Below are 5,516 nucleotides of genomic sequence, written 5' to 3' on the forward strand. Positions count from 1 at the left end.
AAAACAAAAAATTTCAAAGTTTTCATACACATTTTGAATTTATTACATTTTAGTCCCTAAGTTCAAAACTAACAAAATTTACTTTACAAACTAATCCATTAACATATCTAATCTTCAAAACTAACTAAATAGTCACAAAAGCTTCAAGAAAACATCAATGGAATGTTTTACAAACTTTAACAGTTTCGTAAAATAGTCCCTAGACTAGCTAAATCAAGCTCCCGGAATTTGAAAAACATAAAAATTACAAGAAACATACTAGAATTGACTTACCAATCAAGGATCAAAAGTTTGAAACCAAACCCTAGCTCCCCCTTTTGTTTCGTGAGAAGAAGATGACCTAAAATAAAAAATGAAATGTTTTAACCTTTGTTTCTTAATTTTATTAACTAACATACATATAAAAAATGTTTTAGTTTTTATTTAACATATTTTTATAATATAATTATCATCAAAATCATCCACCCATTATTTTTTGGTCAAGTATCATCTTTAAACCTTGGCTTTATACTAATTAACCATTTTAATAACAAAAAGTCGATAGTGACAAACTTTTACGATTTAGTTCTTTTTCCTTAATTAACTAACTAAACGTCAAAATTACCTAACCAATCCTGAATACGACACTTAAATAACTTTTTAAATATTAAATAAATAATATTTACGGACTCATACGTCAAAATTTATGGTCTCAAAACCATTATTTTTGTCACCACAAAAAACGGGCTATTGCACTTTCACTTCTCCATCATTTTCATGATTAATTAATTTTTTCTACATTGATGGTAGACTTGGATGTGGCTAAGAATGGTTTTCTTGTAACACCCAATGTTGGTGGGTCTCAAGTTGGTGTGTAAAAGGGAGTAATCTGAATGGCGGGATCCTATTCGCCCAATCGATGCTTTTGGCGGATAGATCGGGTGTATAGTTAATGATAGAGTATCATGAAATGATTGTTCTATAAATGTGTTAAGTCATAAAGATAACCAGATTGGTAATAAGGTTGAAGATTCTTGGGTAATTTGGGTTATCACCAAAAAGGTATTGTATGCCAGTTTATTGAGTTACGTTCTAGTTATGTTCTAACGGGATAGTTAGGAAAGACCGAAGGGGTGAACCAAATAAATGTAAATATTGGTTTTCCTTTTTATAGCTAAAAACCCTTTGTAAAGAAAGTCTTGAAAGTTTGTGACATATGCCAAATACCACTATGATAACATGGGTTTTATATGTTATTGTGGGCTTAGGAAGAGGGAGTTGTTCTTCGTTCTTTTATTTCAAAATGCTATGATGGTTTTATCTAGGAGCTGAGAAATGACCTCTCTTATTAATCTAAAACTAAGGATCTAAGCTCATAAAGAAGGTTGTTTTGCATCTAGGGTTAGTATTAAGGTCTTGTATGTTGACTTCTGAAAGAGTATGTCTATTTTGTAGGCATGAACAATAATATGAGGAAGTAATGTTTTTGTATGGGGGATTATCTTGGTTTCAAATGATTTCAAAAGTTTAATAAATTAGTTTCAATAGTGTTCCTATGTTCTATAAGTAGTGGTTGCTGCGAATTTTGGTTGGATGTTGAATCTGGAGTTCAAATTACTATTTGTAGGTATCAGGTGAGTCCTTAAGCCGACTCTTGCTTGTATATTGTTCATATGAGTGCTTCTATGGACGGTGATTGAACTATGTAATTGAACTAGAAAAGTATGGTAGGATAATGATGCTATTATATGTGTGTTTGATAGATTTCACATGTGTAGTATGCATAAAATCTGATGAGTTTAAGTAAGAGGTATGAATCCCAAAGTTCAGGTACGATTGTTTGGGAAAGTTTGGAAAATGTGATGAGATGTGAAACAGTTTGAGTGTCTGTATGAATCGAGTGTTGAGTATTGAATGATACCAATGTAGAAGAGTTTATCAAGTGAGTCTATGTCTGTTCATCGTGGTGGAGTCTAAAGGGGTCTGTCAGGACTAAAAACACGACCTCTGATATAAATCTCTAAAAGAAAATGCTATGGCTATGACATCATATCGTGTAAGACCGTAGTTGGGCTATGACATCATATGGAAAGAACTAAAGGAAGGTGATTACCTTATGGGGTTCTCTGCATGTCCCATGACGATGAGGGGAAAACCATACGAAATGTGAGTTTAAGCGAATCCCTATCATAAACACGCCAAGAATAGGAAAGCTTTTGTGGCAATTTATGGTAAGGGAAACCTTTGTTGCAACCTATAGAAAGGGAAGCCTTTGTGGCGATCTATGGAAAGGGAAGCATTTATGGGGATCTATGAAATGGAAACCTGTGTGGCTTGAAACACGAAAATTTACACATTTTTACATACCCTTTTTTTAACTTAAAATCATATAGTTTTGATAAAATTCTTCTCGAAAAATAATTAATTTTTACAAAATAATTAAAGTGCACTTAAAATATGAACGTGTTGAATTTTAGTTAATTTTATAAATAATTTTGATGAATTTTAATTATTTTCGACAGATTTGCACAAAGGGCGAAAAATGGCTCCGTGGACACTGCTAGAAGCACAAAACCGAGAAGCAATTTGAAGTATCGAGGCAAACTAAATTTCAGCCTAAGACGGTCTAAAATTATATGTATTAATTCATAATATAATTAATTTTAATTTATATCCAATTTAATTTGGGTTAATAAATTATTATTAATTAATTATGAAAAAGTGGTCCAGCTAAGCTGAACCGAGTGAACCGAACGGACCAAGAAATGAACAACCCAAAAATGGTCCCAAGAGCTGACCCAAATCATCTTATTAGCTGATTATTTAAGCTTGCAAAGAGGCCATTGAAGACTTGTTCAAGTTGCATTCAAACCCCTCCACAATTGGTGGCTTTATAGATTTGCCCCAAGCCTAAATTAACAATGTTGAAACTATCAACCTTGCCACATGTGTGGCTGGCCAAGGGAGGACTCTTTGGCTGATAATTTTAGCTATTTTTAGCAGCCCTCCTCAGCTATAAAAACCCTTTTAGGCTGGTCATTTAAAAAACACACCTCAAGCATTCACATCTTTCTTCTCTTCTCTCCACTTTCTCTCTTCTTTTCCATTCCAAAATTCCCTTTCTCTCTTGCACATTTCTCCTCTTAGGAAAGGGGCATTCATAAGCTATTTGGAGCAGCAATTAAGTGTTCATATCATCCTTGGTCGATGAGGACAACGGAGAAAGAAGATCGGAGCAACTAGTCAAGCCATGAAAAAACACCGGATTTGATTCTTGTTCCCTATGTCTTTAATTTTTGTTGTTGTTATGCTGAACATATCTATGGATATTTATGTTGTTGGAATGGTTAATTTAATCAATTTAGCTTGAATTTAATTTGTGTTAGGTTGATTGCATTTCGTTTGTTAAGATTATTGAAATTGTGTCTATGTTGTTATAGGCCTAGGTAAGATGCTTGATAAAGTAAAATCATGACTAAGTTATTCTTGCATTACAATTGTCAAGTAACTAATGAATTAATTATTTAAACGGATTGAAATTGTAATTAATGGACACAGTACTTAATCAGTGCATGTTTAATAATCTAAGATAGTTGAGGGTTAGATTAGTAACGGTATTTGACGATACATTTGCCTTGCATAACTTGCAAGATTATTGTGATTAAACTGTTTCAAGGTAAGGATACTTTATTACCTCACAGAGTCTTTTATGTGCTTATTAAATCGAGTTATTTGCTTGAATTGACATAGGGATATGTACAAGAGATTATTTCGATTTAATAAGTATGTATGTGCAAAAACATATTTGCCTATTAAGATTTGTTTAATCGGTTGAATTGACATAGGGATATAGTCAAGAGATAAATGGATTTTGGTAGGTGAGTATGTTCATAAGTTAGCAAATTACCAAGTTTCCGTGAACTTATTCGTTACAATATAAACATGAGTTTAATAATTCTAAGTTAAGAAATGTAATTAATCTAACACAATTATGTCATTTTGATTAAAATCATATTTTGAAATCGTGCATTTGAGATTTATTTATTTAGTTCACTTAGTTTAAAATCTTAGTTTTTAATCACCCTCTTCAAACAAAATATTTTTCTTCAGCAATGTGTTTTAAATAGCATTCATAAACGATTCTTTTCACAGTCCCTGTGGGTACGATAACTTGACATTTACTTGTCACTTTATTACTTGTTGCGATTGTGTACACTTGCACATTTCCGTCATTCCAAGTTCTTGTCGCCGTTGCCGGGGACTGTGTTTTAAAAAAAGTCATTATTTGTGAAGTTGTTAGTTTTGCATTTTGGTTTATTTTTTTTCGTTAATTTTTCTGTGATTATTTCAGGTGTTTATGAGTATTAACCAAATCATCGATTTAGTCCCTGTAGACCCTGAGATTGATCGAAATTTTCGACTGCGAAGAAGACAAACAAGTCAAAGAAGGACTGAAGAGATGAACTTCAAAAATCTAAATCAAAGAAACGGAGCAAACCTTGCTCAAAATCCTATCCTTATTGCTGATGATAGGGATAAAGCTTTGAGACAGTATGCTGTGCCTGTATTTCATGATCTTAATTCGGGTATTAGGAGACTCGAAATTGAGGCACAACAGTTGGAGTTCAAGCCAGTTATGTTCTAGATGCTTCAGACAGTGGGCCAATTCAGTGGAATGCCTACAGAAGATCCTCACCTACACTTAAGATTGTTTATAGAGGTGAGTGATTCTTTCAAATTAGCTGAAGTACCCAAAGATGCATTACAATTGAAGCTGTTCCCATATTCACTGAGGGACAGAGCTCAAACTTGATTGAACTCATTACCACCAAAATCAATTTCAACATGGCAAGAGTTAGCAGAAAAATTCCTTATGAAGTATTTCTCGCCTAGCAAGAATGCTAAGTTGAGGAATGAGATCACTGCCTTCTAACAAATGGATGATGAGTCATTGTATGAGGCATGAGAAAGGTACAAAGGATTATTACGGAAGTGCCCTCATGACAGAATCTCACATTGCATACAACTTGAAACATTTTATAATGGTCTCAATGCTCACACGAGGATGGTAGTGGACGCTTCTGCTAATAGTGCTCTCCTTTCTAAGTCTTATAATGAGGCATATGAAATCATTGAGAGGATTGCCAGCAATAATTATCAATGGCCAACCAATCGAGCAGTGTCAGGAAGATGAGTCGCTGAAATACATGAAGTAAACGCTCTTACTTCACTCACATCTCAAGTATCATCAATATCCTCAATGTTAAAAATCTTACTACTAATGGGTGTAATAGTTTTACGGTACAACCATTGAATCAATTTGAAAATGTAGCTTGTGTTTATTATGGGGAAGGACATTTGTTCGAAGAATGTCCATCGAACCTAGAATCTGTGTATTACATGGGTAACCAGAACCAAAATTGAGGAAGGAAAGGGCTGCAATCCAATTTCTATAACCCATCATGGCGAAACCACTTGAATTTTTCTTGGAGTAACCAAGGGGTAAGAACCAGTAACAATTATGTCCAACCTAGGTC

At 33.6% G+C, this 5,516-nt stretch overlaps 1 non-coding gene across 1 annotated transcript; it reads right to left on the minus strand.

Annotated features, from left to right (window-relative positions):
• Positions 1–4,882: 4,882 nt before the first annotated feature.
• LOC121224799 (small nucleolar RNA R71) lies at positions 4,883–4,989 on the minus strand. The gene has a single exon (XR_005922543.1). It is a non-coding gene; the product is annotated as a small nucleolar RNA R71 (small nucleolar RNA).
• Between the last annotated feature and the right edge of the window lie 527 nt (positions 4,990–5,516).

This window comes from Gossypium hirsutum, chromosome D12 (genome assembly GCF_007990345.1).
Source record: "Gossypium hirsutum isolate 1008001.06 chromosome D12, Gossypium_hirsutum_v2.1, whole genome shotgun sequence".
Lineage (NCBI taxonomy): Eukaryota > Viridiplantae > Streptophyta > Magnoliopsida > Malvales > Malvaceae > Gossypium > Gossypium hirsutum.